Here is a 24,100-nt window from a genome sequence, read left to right as displayed (position 1 = left end):
ATAATGCACCTCTGATAAGGAGCCACTGAAAACAATAAGGTTTCAAGTGCAGAAAAGATTGCAACGTGGTCCAGGTAGTAAGGATGGAGAGGATAGCATGGCAGCACAGTGGCTAAATGGTTAGCACTACCACCTGGTAGTACTAGGGTCGCTGGTTCAAATCCCAACCATGGCACCACCTGCCTGGAGTTTGCAAGTTCTCCCTGTGCCTCTGTGGGGTCCCTCTAGGTACTCCGGTTTCCTCTCACACTCCAAAGACATGCTGGTAGGCTAACTGGATCCTGTCTAAATTGGCCCTAGTATGTGTATGTATGAATGTGAGTTAGGGATCTTAGATTGTACGCTGCTTGAGGGTTAGGGACTGATGTGAATGTAGAACATATATGTAAAGTGCTGCGTAAATTGATGGCACTATATAAGTACCTGAATTAAATAAAATAACAATAAAAGCAGAAAAATAGATCCCCCCAGCAACAATAGACCTTCCCAGCACCATTATATTCCCACAGCAACAATAGACCTTCCCAGAAACATTATATCCCCTCCAGAAACAACAGATCTACACAACAACCCCCCCCCCGTAACAATAGATCCCCCAGCAACAATAGACCTTCCCAGCAACATGATATCCCCTCCAGCAACAACAGATCCCCACAACAAAATATCCCCAAGTAACAATAGATCCCCACAGCAACAATTGACCTTCCCAGCAACATTATATCCCCTCCAGCAACAACAGATTCCCACAACAAAATCCACCCCAGTAACAATAGATCATCCCAGCAACATTATATCCCCTCCAGCAACAACAGATCTCCACAACAAAATACCCCAGTAACAATAGATCCACCACAGCAACAGTCAACCACTGCCAGAAATAATAGACCCCACCAGCAACAATAGATCACCCAGCAGCCAGCATCAATAGACCGCTACCCTCAACAGTAGATCCCCCCAACAGCAAATGATTCCCCCAGCAGCATAAGACCCCTCCAGCAACAATAGATCCCTCACCAGCAATAATGGACCTCCCCAGCAACAGTAGAATCCCCCACAACAATAGATCCCTTCAGTACACCCCTTCACCCTTTGCCATTATATTCAGAACTGGAGGTGCCAGTACTGCGTTCCCCCGAGCCCAAGCTGAAATAAAGCCCTGTCCTCAAGAAAATGTTCGAAGAGTATCCAGGACCAGAACACTTTTGGTAAATTTGCAAAGAGTGATGAAAAGCTAAAGTGGCCCTGTCACCTTGTCCATTCAGCCAGGGTCTCTTCAAAGCCACCCCCTGACCCAGTTACACTCTCCTTCCCAGCATCCTCCACATCTGGTCCAGGTGATAGCTGGAGTGGGAGTTTACATGGAGCAGTGATGTTTCCCCACCACCCCCCCGTTATATGATAGAGTTCAGACACAGCGATTGGCTGCTAGGCCTGAGCACTGCATGAAGGAAGAAGGGCACATGCTCCCTCATACTCGGAAGCACTGGGTATTTTGTGTCGACTACATGTCGGTAGCAACAGCAAGGAGCACTGTGAAGCAGTGTGAAGATCAGTATAACCATTCATCCCCGTATCACGAGGACTGTTCAGCCCTACTTTCATGTACTTTTTATATCTTGTATTGAACTGCCTTAGCTTATCAGTTTTCTGTAATATGCTGACATCTAGTGGTGGTTTCTGGCCACTACAACTTGTTTACCAATGTGTTGTTGGTATCTTCCTCTGTCCTGCCCTACTATTTAGTGTTAGTTGGTTTAGTCCTAACTAGACTGTGCCCACTTCTTCCATGTTCCCTCAGTCAGTGTTAGTTATTCACAGAGATGGGACTTATGAAAGTCATTGTCTTCTTACACTTCAAAAAAACATCCACAGTACTTCAATTAGCTGAAGTAATTTTGCACTGTATTCTTTTGTGTCTTTGCAACAGAACCGACCCAGACTGCACTTGGGTATTTCCGTTAGAATACCGCTTCCCCGTCCGAACTTCGACAACAGACACCACAGCTGACCATACAAGACTAATCCAGAGTAATCCAGAAGGTAGACTACTTTATTTTAACACAGATACAAGATATATACACTCAGGGGACAATCTCCCTCCCTGCATAATGCCACAGGGTGGGGCAATCCACATTTAGTAACAAGAGCCATACCAACAGACAGTCCCATCAGGAGGGAGGGCTGCTGGAGACACCCCCCACCAAGCCAATACACATAAACACATACATCCCATAATAGTTTGCTCCCAAGCCAGACACACAATATAACAATGGGATGCACCCACATAACATCAAACAATCAACAACCCCCTACCCCAATATTAGGACAGATCACCCTGTACCCCTAACATGCACATGGTGATTTACACATAAGAGGGATATGGGGAGCTGAGATAGGGGTCTCCCCACCTCTCCAAAGTGAGCTGGGTTCCATGGGCCCCCCACCCAAAGAGACTCCCGTCACAGTCTTATTGAAAAGTTACTGCGGAAATTTACTGCATCTGAGCACCACAAATCAAAAACTCTGTTTAATTCATTTTTAATATTCAAAACGCGCCCATCCATTCATGTCTGTATGTTTTATTTTGCCGAGAAATCATATTGAAAAACATCCCTTAGCATTTCTGGCAGTGGCCATCTTGATCAAGGGCAAAAGATTCCTGTAGCAATTACTTCCTGAAATCCATCTGCCCTTAGCTCAGGCATGCAGGCAGGAGGGTGTGCTTAGCTAAGAAAAGTCCTCCTCCCCTCCTAAAGACTCTTGGGATGTATGCCATCATTTGCCTAGGCCTGGAAACCAGGAAGCAACTGAAGAAATTAAGAAAAAAGTTTAAAATATAGTTTAAAACTTTCCTATCAATTTACTAATGTTGGCAGCATAAGGACTGAAAAAAGTCAATGTTTGCTGTGAGGGTAAAGTTCCACTCTATGCTGCCTGTGGATGGTGCCAAGTCAGCAGGCCGTAGTGTCAAGACAGTCTGGCTCTAAGGTGGTATGTCAATGCATAAAGAGTCATCTGATACAGAACAGGGATGGTCCCCATTTTGAGGGGTCTGTCCCTGGAAACCAAGTGTCCCCAACATGTCCACAGCTGTAAGGTGGTACAATATAAATATAGCACTATCCCCTTAGGAGTCGCTAGAGATTTGGGTCCCCGTATAGTCCTGCACAGCCAGGCAACACAGATTTTCCACACAGACATTAACCGGTCCTTGGGCTTGTGTTTTTTGGATTTTATTAGGGCAATTTGAACTTGGATGGGGTAAGGGGTGTATAGAATGGGATGCCCAAGGGAACGGCAACTGAGGACAATCCTTCTGGAACTACGTAGAAGTCTCTTTAAACATCACAATTTTCTTCTTGGAGAGCTAGCCAGCCTCTCCTGGTGTACCACCCGAGACGCTCCTCTATCCAGCTGTCTGAAGGAATTCTTGGGGAGGGGATCCAGTGCCTGTCACTTTAAAGCTAATCCAGTTTCCCACTAGAGTGCTCCCTCCCCTTGCTGGCCCAGGGGGTGTAGGTCTACTCACTCAGTCCTCTGTCTGTGAGCTGATGGGTTGGTTGCTGCTCTCTGGCCTGCTGCTGGGCCGCTCCTGTCCAGGTCCTGTCTCTGGGGGCCGGTGAGGTCCTGAGCTTTTCTCCTTTCCAGCGCCACTTACTTGAGGGGATCCCCTTCCCAGCTGGGCCCCCTCCCCGGCTCCTGCACCTCAGCCTTCTCTTTCCATATTCCACTTGAACTCTCCTGCTGCTGAGCAGGCTCTCTCACATTTAAAGTGTTACTGCACCCACAACAGTACAATCAGTCTGTAGATGCAGTAAAGCATGTTTGTTATACTCACTGTGGAACCTAAGGTGTTAATCCTCCACATTGTGTAAATAGGGTGTTTGATCCTAACATTTCTGATCCCCCCCTTCTTCTGGTGTCTCCTAAATATCTCCTGGTAGAACAGAGGCGCGTGGGTAAGCTGCACATACTCAGTTTGGTGTGTATTGCTAGAGAGTTGTTTTTTCATGGGAGAGTGTATGTGATCAGCACTGAGCAGACAGAGGTCAGAGGTTCTGCATCCTCCTAGAGCAGAATGAAAACTCCTACAAGCTAAAACCAGTGCTATGCTGAACACTGATAGAAGTCACAAGATTGCTCTAACGGCTGATGAGTAAAGGTATTTAGCTGTTTATATTTACTAAAATAATTGCATTTCTATGATCTGTGTACTGTGGGAGACCAGATATAGTGAATACAGGGTCCTGAATTTAGTAACACTTTAAGGGCTGCCCTGGCCCCATGCCAAGCCTCCTGTTTGGGGATTGGTCAGGGTCCCCTAAGTGTGCAGGCCAGCCCCTCCTCACCTCCGCCCACTGCTTCTAGAATCTTCTCCAAGATTCTACAGCAGGGGGAGGTATCAGGGAACTAACCTGCAGAGCCTCTCAGTTCTATTACACCCAGGCTTCTACTCTGCCCTTCTAACTAAAAATTTAACTCTAGCTCCACCTGGCTATCTAGAGGGGCGCCACATTAGCTCTACAATGCGCAAGTGTCTCGGTCACTCCAAAATTGCGTGGCAGAACTCTGTAGCCTATTGTTCTTCCTCATAGGGATTTTGTCTTTATATCTTAATTGTCTGCTTCTTGTTCTAAATGTCTGTGACCAATTGTTTTGGGGTGTGTTCAAAATGAGGGTGTGGTTTTGTGGGTGTGGCTATAAAAAGGGGTGTGATTTTTTTTTGTGCGTGTGGTTTAAAAGTGGGCATATTTAGTTGGATTTCATTTTGAAAATCTGTTAACCTTAGCATAACTAGATTAGGTGAATGTATTCTTTTTTACACACAGTTATCATAGTGACAGTGTACTACTCTGGGGAGGTGATCAGAGACCAAAAATAAATAAGTAAATCACTAGAAAAATTGTAATAAAAAAAGAAAACAAATGTTAAAAATGTTTTTTTTGTGTTTTTTTTAATCTTTACATACTATTGCTAGTCAGTGTCCCTGATCACAACCACACCAGCCATATGATGAAGCTGTATTGCACTAGTGACATTATGTAAAAAAAAAAAAAAAGTTTTGAATTTTTTTTTACTTTCTTAATTTTCCAAAAAATTACAACTTCAAAAAAACTCACCATGCTTCTTACTAGATACCATGCTTTCCAAAAAGGGGTCATTTGGGGGATATGTGTACTGTCCTGGAATTTTAGGGCCTCAAGAAATGAGCTGTCAGTATATCAGGATTGATGGATTTTCAAATACACACTATATTGCCAAAAGTATTGGGACTCCTTTACACGCACATGAACTTTAAAGGCATCCCAGTCTTAGTCCGTAGGGTTCAATATTGAGTTGGCCCACCCTTTGCAGCTATAACAGCTTCAACTCTTCTGGGAAGGCCGTCCACAAGGTTTAGGAGGATGTCTATGGGAATGTTTGACCATTCTTCTAGAAGCGCATTTGTGAGGTCAGGCATGAAGGGCGAGAAGGCTTGGCTTGCAGTCTCCGCTCATAATTCATCCCAAAGGTTCTATTGGGTGGAAGAACTTGCAGACCAGTCAAGTTCCTCCACCCCAAACTCGCTCATCCATGTCTTTATGAAAGGAAAAGTGAAGGAGGCAGGACTGATTGGTGTTGAGAAGAGGGAAGGGCTGTGTGCAGAATAGAAGAGGCAGGAGGTATAGTAAGGAACGTAAACACAATGACAGCTGGCTGGAAGTGAGGAAAGTGAGGCTGGGAGCTGCTCGGCGTGCAGGCAGGGAGGGAGGAGAGACACACGGCCATTCAGCACATTTCTCTGCCAGTACAGCCCGGACTCCGCCGACATACCTCCACCAGGCTGCAGGTGAATTCCCCATCCTGTCTGTGGATTTATGAAAGAACAAAGACAAAAATAGCTCCCGGAGTCTCCAGGATACAAGAAGCTGGTTGGTGATTCAATGCACCAGTGCCAACCTAAAAAAGAAAAGCATCCAGTTTACAGGAGGTGCTCTTTGGGATGGTGAAGAGGCTTAATTTGTCCTGTAAATAAGAAAAATTAATAATAGCGCCTATGGTCAGAACTATATAACTCACCAATAGTGCACCAGCTGCAAAAAATCACCATATATAAAGTGTACCAAATAATAAATAATTTGCGCAAGTGAATGTATATAAATATATAAATATATAAGATGAAAATGAAATCATCAAATCATAAGTCCAGAAAAAATATATATACCAATACCACAAAAAATATCTATAAAAAACTTTTAAGTGCGAAAAAACTTTTGTTCAAAAAAAGTGTCTAAATATACAAATAAAAATAAAAAGTTTCACCAAAAAAACCTTGATAATATAAAGGCAGATCATCCATAAATATATCTTCAGAAACGGAAACTCTGCAACACATCGATCCTCATCGATCGAAATAACAGGACGAAAAACTTTGTAATTAATCGAAAATCCACTTCTCCAATAGATAAGAGACCACCTTCAATCGTATCCATGGGGGGAAATGCCAAGCACTCGAGAGAAACAGAAAGACTTCATGGTGCAATATTATAAAAACCAATTCCTTTATTAGGTACTCATTGCACTTACTCAAGAGGTGTCCCAGCCGACACCAGCATCAACAGCATATCAGCAATCACATAAACAGGCCTGGCTACTCAGCACATGCGCAGTAGCTGGCAGCCAAAACGTAATGACATCACATCAATCAAGCTCCGCCCTACGCGTTTCGTCATCGACGTCCTCACGGAGCGGATAGATGTGAGACGTCTCAACTCCATTAAATATTCACTCACAGGAAACGAACAGCTGACATCAATGGGAAATCAAGCAAAACAAGCCGTCCCACAGATGACAGGAGTCCACACAGGGTATACAATATATTCAATACATTTGCCATCACAAGCAAAAATCTTTAAAACAAGGAAACAAAAAAAATTTAAAATAAAAAGAAATATAAATGAAACAATAATGATAAAAAATTAAATAAATAAATACATTAACGGGCCAATACCCTCCAAGACTATATTTAAAAAAAAAAAAAAAAAAAATTATTTATTATTTGGTACACTTAATTTGTCCTGTGCAGATTCCAAACCTACAAGCTTCCCTTCTTGATTGACCTTTCTTTTCAAATATATTCAAGCTAAGCACCAAAAAAGAGCTTTTTCCATCCTTGTAGCCCTGGGGATCCCTGTGCCAGTTCCTTTGGAGGCTTTTCCAGATTGATACTGCTCTGACCTGCCGGATCATTTTCTCACCACATGAGGGCGTAGGATCTCCATTTTCCCAGCTACACACTTGACCAGACCTGAGTGGAGAGGGGATCGTCAGGATATATATACACATGCGCATTACCCATGCGCGTTCTGGTTAGTGTGAAATTCTACCATTTGCACTGGGAATCAAGGAGCACTGTTTTCACCGGACTGTGTCTTAATATTATCTACTCACGTTTTATGAGCGCTGCATTTCTTTTATTTATGTATTTTGGGACTTTTATGTGTTTTCCTATGATGTTCAGCTGCTCTGCATTGTAGACGAGCGCTTACTATATATTATTATTCTCTTAGTTGGCGACTTCTGTGCGCTTCAACATGCACTGACCCCGCTCTGTCATTCTACGTGGCCTATCATTTTGTGGCTGAGTTGCTGTTGTTCCCAGTTGTTATCCCACTAACAGTTGAGCGTGGAATATTTGTAGCAAGGAAATTTTACAGATGGGCTTATTGCACAGGTGACAACCTATCACGGTACAACGCTTGGAGTCACTGAGCTCCTGAGAGCGATCCATTCTTTCACAAATGTTTGTAGAAGCAGTCTGCATGCCTAGGTGATGATTTTATACATCTGTGACCATGGAGGGGATTGGAACACCTGAATCCAATGATTTGGAGGGGGAGGCCCAATACTTTTGGCAATATAGTGTATATATGCCATAGTTTGAATAAACTTTAGGCTAGGTTCACACCTATGCAGTTTGTGTTTGATGCGTTTCTGCAGTGCTTTTTGTAGTGCATTTTGCACATGCATTTTTGCCGTGTTTTTGATGCATTTTGCTTTTTTTTTTTTTTTCAACTTGTTGCTGGCCAGCATAAAAACGCATTAAAAACAAACTACATTATTTTCTGCAGTGTCTCCATTGAAGTCTATAGAACTAAAAAAGCAATGTTTTCAATTTAAAAAAGTCCCTGACCCTTTCCATAAAACACACCGTGAAAAAGCGGAGAAGTGAACCTGCCCCATAGGAAATCATGTTAAATGGACTGCAAAACGCAGTGGAAAATGCACAGGTTTGAACCTAAACTCAAACAGGCTAAATATTATAAACTGATTTGGGTTATTTCTACCAAAGAAATGCAGCAGAATACATTTTGGCCTAAATACATGATGAAAGATTATTTATTTGCTAAATTTTATAACAAAAACAAAGGAAAGCACTCCCCCCCCCACACACACACACAATTTTCTGTCTTTTTTTGCATTTATTTAGTAAAAAAAAAAAAAAAAAAAAAAACAGCTGTGATCAAATAACACCAAAAGAAATCTCTATTTTTGTGAAAAATTATAAAAATGTAATTTGGGTACATTGTTGCTTGAATAATTAGCGCTAACTAGATAAATATACACTTATATACTAGATAAATATACACTAATATAGACCAATATAAAGGTGCTGTTAAAGTGCAAAACGGTGACTAAAATAATGAGTATAGTCCATAGCGTGCTCAAAAGCCAAGAGAGTCCTCAAAGAGCTCCAATCCCTGGATTCGTGGATGAGGTGATAAAGGTAAAAATTGCGCACTCACCAGATGCGCAATTCAAATGCGCATTCAAAGCTGATAATTCCAGGGTCCTCATATGGATCTGGTCAGATCTGGTCACAAAAGCCCCTCGCCACTTGGTAGTGTTTGCCACACATAGAAGAAAGGGCCGCTCTTTTTTGTTGCTTTTCTTAACAAAACCTTTTCACCATGTCCTGTCATTCATGAACCAAACCTTGCCCTGCCAGAGAACAGGACATGGTGAAAAGGTTTTGTTAAGAAAAGCAACAAAAAAGAGCGGCCCTTTCTTCTATGTGTGGCAAACACTACCAAGTGGCGAGGGGCTTTTGTGACCAGATCTGACCAGATCCATATGAGGACCCTGGAATTATCAGCTTTGAATGCGCATTTGAATTGCGCATCTGGTGAGTGCGCAATTTTTACCTTTATCACCTCATCCACGAATCCAGGGATTGGAGCTCTTTGAGGACTCTCTTGGATTTTGAGCACGCTATGGACTATACTCATTATTTTAGTCACCGTTTTGCACTTTAACAGCACCTTTATATTGGTCTATATTAGTGTATATTTATCTAGTATATAAGTGTATATTTATCTAGTTAGCGCTGCACCTCTCCCTTGTATGCATTTTGATTATTGTGAAGGTTCATATGGTACCTTTTTGGTGTTCAGCTGCTATTTTCTTATTTCATTTTATTTACTAATTGATTTTATATAAGTTGTTTTAAGCGCTCACTTATCTTGAGATTTACCTATTGCTTGAATAATTGTCATGCAAAGTGTGACAGCGCTGAAAGCTGAAAATTAGCCTGGCCAGCAAGGGGGTGAAAGTTTCCTCCTCCTACAAGAAAAACATAAGAAGCATAAAATGCATCAAAAACACATTTGAGGCTCCGTTCACACCAATGCGTTTTTTATTGCTTTTTGCAGAAACGCACTACAGTCCATTGAACATGGTTTCCTATAGAACATGTTCACATCTGTGCTTTTTTGAGCTGCTGCGTTTTTGGAAAGAGTCGGGGACTTTTTTTTTTTTTAAGCAAAAAGCAACATTTTTGCTACAATAGATTTCAATGGAGAATCTGCTGAAATGCATGGTAGTGCGTTTTTACCGCGTTTTGCATTTTTATTCTGCCCAGCAACAAAAAAAAAATCCACTTTAACAATAAAAAAAAAAAAAAAAGATGAACAAAATGCAAAACGTGGTAAAAACGCATCAAAGACACAAAACGAACTGCAAAAGTCACTGCAAAATGGACAAAAAGCAAACTGCATAAGAGTGAATGGAGCCTTAACATTAAATTCGAAAGTGTAACAAAAAAAACAAAAAATGCATGAGAAGCAACGCACAGATGTGAACCTAGCCTAAAATAAATTTAGCATGTGCATGTATGATACATTTTGTGTAAGTATAAAATATTTGAGGTATTTATCATCTCTTAGACCAGTGGTTCTCAACCTTCCTAATGCCGCAACCCTTTAATACAGTTCCTCATGTTGTGGTGACCCCCAACCATAAAATTATTTTCGTTGCTACTTCATAACTGTACTTTTGGAGTGGGAGGAATAGTGCCACATCATTGGTGTCAGTGAGAGGAATAGTGCCACATCATTGGTGTCAATGAGAGGAATAGTGCCACATCATTGGTGTCAGTGAGAGGAATAGTGTCCCATCGTTGATATCAGTGGGAGGAATAGTCCCCCATCATTGGTGTCAGTGTGGGAGGAATAGTGCCCCATCATTGGTGTCAGTGAGAGTAGTGCCACATCATTGGTGTCAGTGAGAGGAATAGTGTCCCATCGTTGGTATCAGTGGGAGGAATAGTGCCCCATCATTGGTGTCAGTGTGGGAGGAATAGTGCCCCATCATTGGTATCAGTGGGAGGAATAGTGCCCCATCATTGGTGTCAGTGTGGGAGGAATAGTGCCCCATCATTGATACTAGTGTGGGGAGGAATAGTGCCACATCATTGGTGTCAGTGAGAGGAGTAGTGCCACATCATTGGTGTCAGTGAGAGGAATAGTGTCCCATCGTTGGTATCAATGGGAGGAATAGTGCCCCATCATTGGTGTCAGTGTGGGAGGAATAGTGCCCCATCATTGGTATCAGTGGGAGGAATAGTGCCCCATCATTGGTGTCAGTGGGAGGAATAGTGCCCCATCATTGGTATCAGTGGGAGGAATAGTGCCCCATCATTGGTGTCAGTGTGGGAGGAATAGTGCCCCATCATTGATACTAGTGTGGGGCGGAATTGTGCCCCATCATTGGTATCAGTGGGAGGAATAGTGCCCCATCATTGGTGTCAGTGTGGGAGGAATAGTGCCCCATCATTGATACTAGTGTGGGGCGGAATTGTGCCCCATCATTGGTGTCAGTGGGGGGGATAGTGCCCCATCGTTGGTGTCAGTGGGGGGAGGAATAGTTCCCCATCATTGGTGTCAGTGGGGGGGGGGGGAGAGTGCCCCATCATTGGTGCAAGTGGGAGGAATAGTGCCCCATCATTGATATTAATGACACCAATGATGGGGCACTATTCCTCCCACTGACACCAATGATACTTACCTTGCTGACTCCTGCTCCAGCCTGGGCTCGCTCCCTCCCTCTCCCATCTACAGCCAGCATACCTGGCTGCAGCAGCACCATCTGCACGCTGTAGACACTTACCTGTCAGCTGTCTTCCTTCTCTGGCCGCTCGATCTTCTTTGCTCTTCGCGCTGCTGCTTGGCTCCTCCTCTCCAAGCTCCACCTCCTCGCCGGTGATTGGCCGCCTGTGTGCCTCTCCTGAGCTACAGTTTCGGCGGCCAATCACCCTGCAAGGAGGCAGAGCTGTTGAGTGATCCCGGGGATGTGGCCAGATGACAGGGGCAGCATGTCATACCGCGCACACATCGCGGTCCAGGGAAATGTGGACGTATCTGCATGTGGGCGGACCCGCCTGGAGACTGATAGAGGAGCCGTGTCTCGGTTCCTAAGACCATCGGAAATATGTGTTTTCCGATGGTCTTAGGAGATCCCTGTGAAAGGGTTGTTCGACCCCCAAAGGGGACACGAACCACGGGTTGAGAACCGCTGTTTTAGAGAGATCACACTACTTCTCCATGACAATGCCTTCATATGATTTTCTCATCAAGAATTTAGAGCCATCTTTGTTCTGAGATCATCCAAGGTCATTTACTTCCTGGACTTGGATAGCAGAGCAGAGATGAAAACATAAAAACCCAGGTGCCTATGCAGCTCTTGTGTTCACAAACACCTGACACAGATCAGCCCCTGTTCTAGCCTCTCAGCTTGTGACTTGCTGCAAAGTTACCATGTTGCAGTCTGATCACTGAGGGAGGTTAGACTGAGGAAATGCCCCTCCTGTCTGCAGCAGACTGATGGCATCATCTCGGCTTAGGCAACACCACTGGAATGGATCTCCAGGACAAATTTATAATGATAAAAATGCTGATTTTGTCTTTTAAAATGATACTGTTGCTGTATATGGGGGCATATCAGAGCGTTATTCATGCAGATTTGTAATTTACTGAAAGGTCCACTTTAAGTTAGCCAACAGAGGGTATCACTTAAATTCAAAACTTTCTGCAGACTTCTAAAATAAAGTCTGGTGGGAAAAGGTGGCCATCCACAAAGGCTTGCAGTCATGCATGATGGCGTGTTATGGAAATGTGATCACCTCTCGTGTAACACGGTATTTACTCTCAACAGCAAGACACGCATAAAAACTTCAATTCTACTCTCTAAACAAAATATTATAACAACACGCCTTTGAAGCATTTTATCCGAGGAATATTCTTCCATGCTCTCCGAGAAAAGGTCTGGATTTTTCTTCAATGCCTCTTTAATGTAACCAAATGTTACAATAACATGCGAGTCTGTCTCTGCTTCACCTATCCTGGATGATTGAGCCCGCTCTCCCATTGCTGGTGATTGGGGTCACTGCCACTACAGACTTGTGCATTGTACTTGGAGGCTGTGTTGTATGAGTTATGTTGTTTCCTGGATCCGAGTGCTTAGGAACAGACGTTTCATGATTGAGGATGTGTGAAATGGTTAAACAAATCTACGCCTGGAAGCTTGACTACAATATTAAACAGCACGACTACTGAAATTCTCACTACGCTAAGTACTACGCTAAGTACATCTTACATAGAGGGCAACTTAGATAAACTGCCTAAGGAAAATAGGAATTTTTAGTTCTTAGCTGGCTCTGGCTAGCATTTGAGCAAAATGTAATGCAGCTACAAGAAATATAGCTCAGGGCACAGCCGGTGTATACAGGGTGTAACTGCTACTGCAGCCCTTCTCAAACATGGCTCCATGGCAGGGGCGGACTGACCATTTGGAAACTCGGGCACTGCCCGAGGGCCCGGGGTCAGTAGGGGACCCCATGAGATGCCCCTGGTACCTTTTTCATAGGCTTTTTTGAGTTTGGGCAAGGACACAGGGGCCCCATGATCCCCTATTGCCCAGGGGCCCCATGAGTTGTCAGTCCGCCCCAGCTCCATGGAACCATTGGGTTCCCCCAGAGGTTGCCAGGGGTTGTCTGAGCAATTAATGCCACTCAGATAAACTACCAATGACATCAATAATCTTTTCTGGTACGTCTAAGAAAGGTATTTTTTCCACTGACCACCAACGTATCGGGACATTCTTCACACTGACTTCCAAAGTAAGGGACATTCTTCACACTGACCTCCAATGTAGGGGATATTCTTCCTACTGACCTCCAATGTAGGGGATATTCTTCCTACTGACCTCCAATGTAGGGGATATTCTTCCTACTGACCTCCATTGTAAGTGACATTCTTCCCACTGACCACCAAGGTAAGGAACATTCTTCCCATCGACCACCAATGTATGGGCATATTCACACTGACTTCCAACGTAAGGGACATTCTTCCCACTGAATGAAAATGTAAGGGACATTCTTCCCACTGATCTCCAACATTCTTCCCACTGATCTCCAACCTAACTGACTTCCTACTGACCACCAATGTAAGACGCTGACTTCCAATGTAAGGGACATTCTTCCCATTAACTGCCAATGTAAAGGACATTCTTTCCTCTGACCTTCAATGTAAGGGACGTTCTTTCCACTGACCACCAATTTAAGGGATGTTTTTCCCTCTGATTTCCAATGTAGGGGACATTCTTCCCACTGACCACCAATATAATGGACATTCTTACCAATGACCAATATTGTAAGGGACATTCTTCCCACTGACTACCAATGTAGGGGACATTCTTCCCACTGACCACAAATGTAAGGGACATTCTTCCCACTGACCACCAATGTAAGGGAAATTCTTCCCACTGACCACCAATGTAAGGGACATTCTTCCCACTGACTACCAATATAACGGACATTCTTCCTACTGACCACCAATGTAAGGGACATTCTTCCCACTGACTACCAATATAATGGACATTCTTCCTACTGATCACCAATGTAAGGGACATTCTTCCCATTAACTGCCAATGTAAAGGACATTCTTTCCTCTGACCTTCAATGTAAGTGACGTTCTTTCCACTGACCACCAATTTAAGGGACGTTTTTCCCTCTGATTTCCAATGTAGGGGACATTGTTCCCACTGACCACCAATATAATGGACATTCTTACCAATGACCAATATTGTAAGGGACATTCTTCCCACTGACCACCAATGTAGGGGACATTCTTCCCACTGACCACAAATGTAAGGGACATTCTTCCCACTGACCACCAATGTAAGGGAAATTCTTCCCACTGACCACCAATGTAAGGGACATTCTTCCCACTGACTACCAATATAACGGACATTCTTCCTACTGACCACCAATGTAAGGGACATTCTTCCCACTGACTACCAATATAATGGACATTCTTCCTACTGATCACCAATGTAAGGGACGTTCTTCCCTTTGACTTTCAATGTAGGGGGCATTCTTCCCTTTGACTTCCAATGTGAGGGACATTCTTTCCACTGACCACCAAGGTACGGTATATTCTTCACACTGTCCACCAATGTAAGGGACATTCTTCCCATTGACCACCAATGTATGGGCATATTCATCATACTGACTTCCAACGTAAGGGATATTCTTCCCACTGAATGAAAATGTAAGCGACATTCTTCCCACTGATCTCCAACATTCTTCCCACTGATCTCCAACCTAACTGACTTCCTGCTGACTACAAATGTAAGACGCTGACTTCCAATGTAAGGGACATTCTTCCCATTAACTGACCACCAATGTAAAAGATGTTCTTTCCACTGACAACCAATGTAAGGGGGAACGTCTGCACTGACCATCAATGTAAGGGGGAGCTTTTCCACTGATCTCATTGAAATTGAGGGAGCAGTAAAATTTTCAATGTTGATGCTTACAATCAGAAGAAGAAAATTAACACTCTCCCCCTTATTGAAGCATTTAACAGGCAAGGAATACCAGCACATATTGCCTTTCAGACAGGTTCCATTTAAAGCTGATACATACACAGATGAAGTATATATTGGAAGAGACCAGTATTCCTTTGTATGCAGTTCTAGCACACAGCACAGACTCGTCTGGAAAGGTTTCTTGTGCTGCTTTCCTTCTCCCAGTCCAAGTTCTGCTGTAAAGAGGTTTGTAAACACTGATACCAAATCAAAATGTATATACCTATACTGCTGGAATAAAAATGGAATGATGTTTTAACCACTTCCCGCTGACCTAGTACCTAGGCACAGTAACAAGCGGAGAGCTCCTGTTGCGTACTGGCGGCCACATGATTGGAATGCCCACCTCCTCCTCCTGGCATTTAGATCCTGTTAAAGGGGCAGAAGGCGTCAGCGGGAAGGGGTTAATGAATTGACTCTATGAATGATAGTTTAAAGCTGAACTCTAAGCAAAAATAAAAGACATGAATTCATGTAGCTCTGTAATCACATCATTAAATGTATTTTTAAATGAAACCGAGTGCCTGAATTTGACCTGGTATCAGCCTCTTGCAAACCCCAGAACAGCAGAGCTTAGAGTGCGAGAAGGAGAAGCAGTACAAGGAGCCAATAAGTTGTGCTGACAAGAAACACACTGATAGGAGGAGAGAGCAGAGTAACAGAGGTCCCATCACTATGCTGCTTCACCTTTCACTGACCCATCACAGGCTGGGGGAAAGTCCAGGATGACCTGGGCTCAGAGGTAGTGGGTTGAATGATGCTGGTCATCAAATTAGGGACATCTAGTGACAGAAAAAAAGTACTGCAGTGTACATCTCTGGCTTAAAGGTGAAAATTGCTGCAAAAAAAATGGTTTTGTGTTTTATAATTTAAATCAGCTATTCATTTTTTTACCTGGTTATTTGTCTGGAACTCTGTTTTAAATGACTAGGTACAGTGTCCTTCCTGGGCGGCAGACAGATGAATATTCCTCACTGAAGGATATTTTTCTCCACATATTTTCCCTCAGTAGTAAACTTTGGACCTCTCAGAACCGCTGCAGGAGGAAGGGGTTTGAAGCCTAATTAAAGCACACAGCCAGGGGGTAACCTATTTGGGAAAATTTTGTGTAATAAATGGAATTACAGGCATGAGGCCAGCTCCACCGGATGTCATTTACAGCAAAGGAAAAAGATACTATTGTATTACGCTGAGCTCAAAATGAGCAATAATTTCAGAATAGTAATTGGCAATGAGGGCCACTGCCAAAGAAAACAAAGATTTCCTTTACAAGTGTCCAGCATGAGGAGGAATATAAAGACCACATTGAAGAAAGATCATTACAGGTTTCGTTCCCCGTTCAGAGGTTCCTTTTTATTTAATTGACAAAATTAAAAGGAAAATGTCAAATGGCTGAGATCTGCGGGATGATGGAAGAACGGAGATTAGTGGCAGAAGGTTAAGGAAGTCCTGCAAGAACGTCTTCCTAGGAAGGAGTGGAGCGGGGCCGGTATGCTGAGGGTAGAATAACAAGATGGAAGGAGCTTACCTATTGTTTGAATATACAAGCAGGGCTGGGCAAATGGATAGACAGGCAAGGCGTTTTCTTTTGGCACAAATGGGAATGTGTTTGTGAGTTAGTTCTGTTGTAATAAGCATGCTGCGCTTCCTGCAGCTGTGTTTTCCCAGGCTTGTGCTCCAAGAAAACAGTTAAACACACAATTGACATACGTGAACTCTCCCAAATGATTAGTAAATGTGTTCAGCCAGTCTTGTGATCCAGGAAATCCTGCCACGTAGCACACCAAGTATTGGACCTCCCTGCAGCCTACACTGCACTTAAGCAATACAGCCTGGTCTAAGACCCACCCCAGAGCAGGAGAACATTGATGAGGTCATCACTCTCCTCCTGTGAGCAGCTTGACTGTGTTAGACCAGAAGTCTCTCATGTTCCCTGAAGACATTCCATGGCAATGAAATGCCTTGTACGGAACCTATTCGTGACATTATCCCACATACTGATCCCAATGCGGTAGTGTTGATGTTTGCTTGTCTCTTCTATAATATAGTGAGTGCCCTGTACTGTATAAATGAACACTTCTATATCAACTGTGCCAAACGATTAGTAAATGTGTTCAGCCAGTCTTGTGATCCAGGAAATCCTGCCTCATAGCAGAGCCAAGTAGTGGACCTCCCTGCAGCCTACACTGCAGTGAATATGGCCCAGTCTAGGACCCACCCCTGAGCAGCAGCAGATTGATGATGTCATCACTCTCCTCCTGTGAGCATCTTGATTATGATAGACCAGCCTTTCTCAACCTTTTAAATAAGGAGGAACCCTTGAAGGAAGTCCAGTCTCAGGGAACCCCTGCTACTAGATCTACAGATCACTGTACATTAGTGTGATGGTCAGTGGGAAGAATCCTTCTCTTACAAACAGCTAAAAAGATCACTGGTGTTAGTGGTTACTTATCTGAAAGGTAGAAATAGCTCAAGGAACCCCTACCAACCTGTGGAGGAACCGGTTGGCTTTTTGCTAAGCTACCTGGGATGCTGGACAATTCCTTACACAGTCCAGTCTTGACCCTTGTTTCTTTTGAACATTGAACCTCCTTCTCCTCCCATGAACTTCCATGCCTTCCTGTTTGCCAGATTATTGTGTTTTTTTCAGTGAATATTTTGCTCTTGTTACTCTTACTGCCAACTGTATCTTTACTACCACTTGTTACTGACCTGCCTTGTTCCTCGACTATGCTTCTGCTTAATCCCAGCCTGTAACCACTTGTTACCAACCTTTGGCTTGTTTACTGAGTATGCTTCTGCTTAATCATGCATTCTATGCATGAAAGTTAGAAAACCTTCTGTGTGCAGCAGTCCCCCCAAAAATACTTACCTAAGCCCCATGGTGTGTACAAGAGCCTCGGCTCTCCGGAGACTCTTCCTCTTTATTGACTGATACAGCATCAAGAGCCATTTGCTCATGCTGCAGTCAATCACAGCAAGCAGCCAATGAGGAGAGAGATGGGGCGGGACCAAACCACGGCTCTGTGTGTGTGAATGGACACACAGAGCAGTGGCTCGGGAATGAGCCTTCTTGAGTGTCTCCATAGCAAGCTGCTTGCTGTGGGGGGCGCTTGGCAGGAGGGAGAGGCAGGTGCAGGTAGAAGAACAGGTAAGTATAACATGTCTGTTATTTTTAAAAAAATGCCTTTAATATCACTTTAAGCTGCAGATGGTGGCAAGTCAACAGGCAAGCATACTGTCTGTATAGACAGGGTCTAAGCAGGTATGGTAATGTATATGTAGCGCCCATCTAGTTAGGGGGAGCTAGATAGTATTTTAGATAGAGGCTGAGTAGAAGCCTGGGATAAGTCAGCCAGGTTAACTTAGGTCATGGCTGAGGGCTCTGCAGGTCAGCTCCCAGATACTTAAATAATCAAAAATGTCGCACTCCAAAATTCATAAATAATATATAAAAAGATCACTTAAGTGCTATATCACAATTTCAACTTTTTTGGTTTTCAACTTATTTGTGCTGTGTGCCAAATATATTAAATATTCAAATTAGTAATCCTTTCAATATGAATATTTCATTCAATAAAAAGCATGCACATCAATCATCTGTGTCATCTAGTCAAAGAATTTGTGAAAAAATAAATAAATAAAATGATATAAACAATTCATAAGTCTCTGTTTTGAAAATACATATGGTGACAGTCCTAAAATAAAACAGTGGTGTGATCCGCAGTGTTATTCAGAAACTTCTGTGTATCCTTAAAGTGTTTGTTCTCACCTCCTTATAAGCCTAATAATTAGGTGCACTTCGCATTTTGTTCACAATTGGAACCGAATTTTGATCTCTTGGTGCATCATATCATGGATGGTGGATATCCCTTATGGGCTTCTTAATCCTCCTCTCCTCTTGTGCCTGTATCCCTGCAGGGATCTCTCCCTCCTTAAACTCGAATTTTCTCCTCCCTCTCCCCAATTGTATCCTCGATTCTCAGCGTTTATATGGAAAAAAAAGGGAATATAGTGCCTTATCCTTTAAAATACCCTTCATTTTGTGCCCAATATTGCACTCACATTTGTTAAAATCAATCAGCACTTTTTAAAATCACAATATCTTTCTTGTGTGCGCAGCACACATCCTATACTCCCCGTCCCGGGTTAGTTGTGACGTCAGAGCCCCTCCCCTACACGTTACGCCACAGGTCCACGTGGCTTCATCAGGGGGATGCGATTGGACGTTCACTTCACCCATATTGATTTATATAAAGAAGTGAACATCCAATCACATCCCCCTGATGAAACCACTTGGTGTGCCAGACTCCTACATCCCCTTTTGTGGTTCCACCTGCCAGGCAGTACCTTAGTGCAGCCCCTGCAGGAATAGAGCAGTGACATAGCAGCCATTGGGTGGAACCAGTGCGCAGTGGGGGACAAAGATGTAGCACCACACCTGAAGGAGCCGTTGATAAAGACAGGTTCTCTGTTCTTTGCCACTCACTACACGGGCCTCTACCCTATTGACACATATGGTTTTGCTTCCTCTTTGAATGGAATATTGAGTACACAGCAATTTTCTCAGCACTCTGTATTCCACTGTTACAAAGAGACACAAGAACCATTAAAGCAGTAAATGTATTGAGTATTAGTTGGCAAAGTGATTGTCAGACAAATACAATCCAATTCAATGACTATTACCCAAGTCAGCACTCTGTGTGAGCAATGGAAGTGACAGAAGCAGTAAATTAAACAACATGTAGGTAACCAGTTGATACAGTAGCTCAGATCAGCATTTAGCAACACCACCCTGAATACACATTAGGCAATAAAGTGGTCTTTTGTATGTAACAAGGGAACAGAACGTCATGGCCTGCATAAGCTGGAAGCGGCTTGCCTAAGCCTAGACTGGGGTAGTCTTTAGAATGGATCTCTGCCGGCTAATGTTGGGGCACTGATAATGGAGATTGTATCCTGCAGGAAGTAAAAGCGATAGTATTGTTCTCCTTTCACTGTACTGTGCCAACACTCACTAACCCGTAGAATGCTTGGCAAACTGTATTATAATTGTGCCCTAAGATGGCAGTCCATGAGGTGTCTGATTAGACAGGAGGGAGAGGAAAGTAGTCAAGGTTCTGCTCTCAGCAGTATATCAGATGTTAAGTGCAGGTGGGCCGATGGCCCGCTCACCAACTCTTCAGGAAACATTGTAGTATTGTGGTGAAAGGGGGCACCCTTGCAGGTAGACTCCGAGGTAGTGCAAACTTTCTTGATAGTTCAGCAATCTGGAGACTCAGCAGGTCTCTAATCTGCAGGCAGAACAGTGGATGTGATGAATGTAACCACACCAACCAGTGGATTGAACGCTCTGGACCCATAAAATTTCGACCGCCACACAGGTCTGTTTACTCCAAACAGGTCTGAACTGCTTGATTCGTGGGACTGAGAGAGTGGGCTTTTCCAGGGCACAGAACACTGTATAAATGGTTCCTCCTGCTGCACAGGCTATAGGGATTTGTAGTTAAGAGTAACTGTAGTCCTATGACATGGCCATCGCCATGGACTACATCTCCCAGCACCCCAAACGCTTGGTATCAAAGTCTATAGGCTTGAAGCGGCCTGGGTCTCCCCCTACTGGCAGGAGGAGAATGTTGTAACAACTTAACATTCTAAGGCTCCATGTACACTGCAGCTGATAAACTCACATTTAGGAGCTTTTCTGAGTTTTTTTCAGCAGCCCCTGAACTCTCCCTAATGTTTTCCTATGTGTCCATGTACACATCGTCATTTACAGGCAGTTGAGTTACAGTCGTTTTTTGAACGCACCAAACTTGCGTTCAGGAGTAGATTTTATCAGCATTTCAAACGCCAAACGCTTGTAAACGCGGCTAACCATATTTATAAGCGTTTTGAAATTTTTTTTAACTCTTCCATTTCCAGATGCTGTCCAGAGCCTTTTTTCATCATGAAAAATGCATGCAAAGCGTTTTCCCGGTACTCAAATGGACCTGGTACACCATACTTTGAGGTTTCGCATGAGGTTTAGACACTGCTGCAATAATTTCTGCACAGAAATGAGCTGGAACACATCCAACACCACAAAAAAAAACAAAAACGGCTAATCTCAACAAATACTACTCTCTATGCTTCTGCTCTCTCTATTTCTCTCAAAATGTCTGAAATATTAATTTTTTACTGTTTTTTAGTGCATTCTGGGCATTTTGGAAGGTCTCCTGAGGTTATCTTTAAAATGGAAATGCTCAGAAACGTGGTATGCAAACGCGGCTAAACAGTAGTTTTTTAACCTACATTTTCCAGCAGTCAGTTTCCATCGTTCAGAAGTGCCCCGTGTACATGGAGCCTAAGGCGGGAGAGAAGCCAGATGCATTCCCAGGAAAGGTACTGTATGACACCAGGCTTCACTGGTGTCTGGCACTCCTGAAACGTTGTCAGATGTTGAAGATACTTCAGTTAGCGTAGCTTGTGAAGACCGGACTCACTGACAGGACAGGCAAATATTACATCTCTACTTTTATGGGGTGATTTTATTATTATTAATATACAGGATTTTTATAGTGACAACAGTTTGTGTGCACTTTACAATATATACAGGGAGTCAATACAGTCACAATACAAATTAAGACAAGAGGGTTAGTAGCAGGGGCGGACTGAAAACTCACGGGGCCCCCGGGCAATAGGGGATCATGGGGCCCGTGGCCTTGCCCAAACTCAAAAAAACCTATGAAAAAGGTACCAGGGGCATCTCATGGGGCCCCCTACTGACCCCGGGCCCTCGAGCAGTGCCCGAGTTTCCAAATGGTCAGTCTGCCCCTGGTTAGGAGGGCCCTGTTCCTAATAGCCTACAGTGTAAAATTATTAAAATCTTAGATGTTTTTTTTCTTACAACGAGTTGCTTTAAACAAAAAGTCTTTTTAACAATAATTGTCCATGAGATTAATGGCGATAGCTGGGCCTAAAACAAAGCAAGGAGCTGAATTCTATTTCTCCATATGTGTTTGATGGCCGGGGTGATGGCACCTTTCACACGGACACCATCTGATATTACCTTGTTACTTTTTACACAAAGTGCACTTTTGACCTGAGACTCCTGTAAAGTGTAATGGAAGCTCCAGCTAGTAAAAACTGCCCACAATTTCAAATAAATTCAGTGGGAAAAAAAAAACGGATGGAAGAGTAAATGGATGACCAGGAGTGGGTGGAGGCACTACCTGATCTGTGTTAGAGATTAGAGGGCCCAGATTGTTGTGTGAAAGATAAACCTTTATTAAATAAACAATACTTTTCACACCCCGATGATGTATCATGGGTGCATTTGATTGATGGATAGTACAGGGCTAGCAGATTAGAATGGGAGTGATAAGGAACATCTGCTGGTCTCTGAGATATGTGGGGATATTTCACACCTAAGCTGGCCAGACACTAATAGAATTTTGTACTGAAATTTTTGCTTTTGGGATGTGCGTTACAATTTTTGAATGGTTACTGGAGTCAAATTGTTGTTCAGTTTTGGCCGCAGTCAAAAGGAGTAGGATGGAAACATTTTCTGGAATGTAGGGCAGCACAGTGGCTAAATGGTTAGCACTTCCCCCTGGCAGTACTAGGGTTGTTGGTTCAAATCCCAGCCATGGCACCTCCTGCCTGGAGTTTGCATGTTCTCCCTGTGCCTGTGTGGGTTTCCTCCGGGTACTCCAATTTCCTCCCACACTCCACAGACATGCTGGTAGGTTAATTGGATCCTGTCTAAATTGGTCCTAGTATATGTATGAATGTGAGTTAGGGACTTTAGATTGTACACCCCTTGAGGGTTAGGGACCGATGTGAATGTACAATATATATGTAAAGCGCTGCATAAATTGACAGTGCTATAGAAGTACCTGAAATAAATAAACAAACAAAATTCTAAAGGTTGAATGTGGTTTTTGTTGGGAAACATTGTATAATTCGTACATATCCACTTGCCAACTGCCTAACTGGGAAAATACGTCATTATTTATACATTTAATACCAGGGTTATGGGTGCAGCTAGATGCCATATCCCTGGTATTAAAATTTTGTTCAGGTGCCGGTCTTTCTGTAAAAGTGATCTGAGTGGTGGATTAGCTGCTGGATCACTCTTAGAAGAAGTGGGAGGGATCGTCCCCCATCGTCACTTTTCGGTGGTTATCAAGCTTACCTGGATGATCAGTGAGCCCAGGAACTGATCTAGTGCATCTCGGTGGCTGGCCACAGAGATGAGCAGAGGAAAGATAGGCTCTGCTCATCTCTATGGCCTAGGAGGACCAGAGCAACGTCACTTCCAGTTCCGGCCCGATGTAAACAATGCCAATATTTATTTTTTTTACCTAATGCTTTCCATTGTGAAGGAGAGATGTAAGGTCTTATTGACCCCAGATTTCTCCATAAAGAGGACCTGTCACTGCTTATTTCTACCACAAAGGTAACCTTTAAAAATTCAGATTTTTTTAAGTACCCTAGTTTGACGCAATTTTAAAGCATGACATGTTAGGTATCTGTTTACTCATCTTTCATATTTAAAAAAAAATGGGTTATATATTGTGTTTTTTTGTTTACCATGGGTTTTTTTTTTATTGAGTTTGAAAAACCACTGCGCAAATACTTTGTGACATAAAAAATTGCAATGACCACCATTTTATTTTCTAGGGCCTCTGTTGAAAATAAATATATATATATATATATATATATATATATATATATATATAAAATGTTTTGGGGAGTTCTAAGTAATTTTCTAGCAAAAAAGCACTGACTTTTACATGTAGGAGAGAAGTGTCAGAATAAGCTTGGTCCTCAAGTGGATTTGTACTCATGTCTGGGATGACATTCAAATAGCACATCTAGTCTAACTATTAAAGCAGAGCTCCAGTCGCCTATGAAAAAAAATAAAAGT

General features: G+C 43.1%; 1 protein-coding gene across 5 annotated transcripts in view; it reads right to left on the bottom strand.

The window, feature by feature from the left end:
- The window catches only part of LOC149450175 (threonine synthase-like 2), a 164,784-nt gene that overhangs the window by 59,070 nt on the left and 81,614 nt on the right, over positions 1 to 24,100 (bottom strand). The window lies entirely within an intron of this gene.

This window comes from Staurois parvus, unplaced genomic scaffold (assembly GCF_062004578.1).
Source record: "Staurois parvus isolate SC_StPar_1 unplaced genomic scaffold, SC_StPar_1.0 ptg000581l, whole genome shotgun sequence".
Lineage (NCBI taxonomy): Eukaryota > Metazoa > Chordata > Amphibia > Anura > Ranidae > Staurois > Staurois parvus.
Note: the sequence above shows the minus strand (reverse complement) of the source record. Positions and strands in the feature narration are given on the sequence as shown.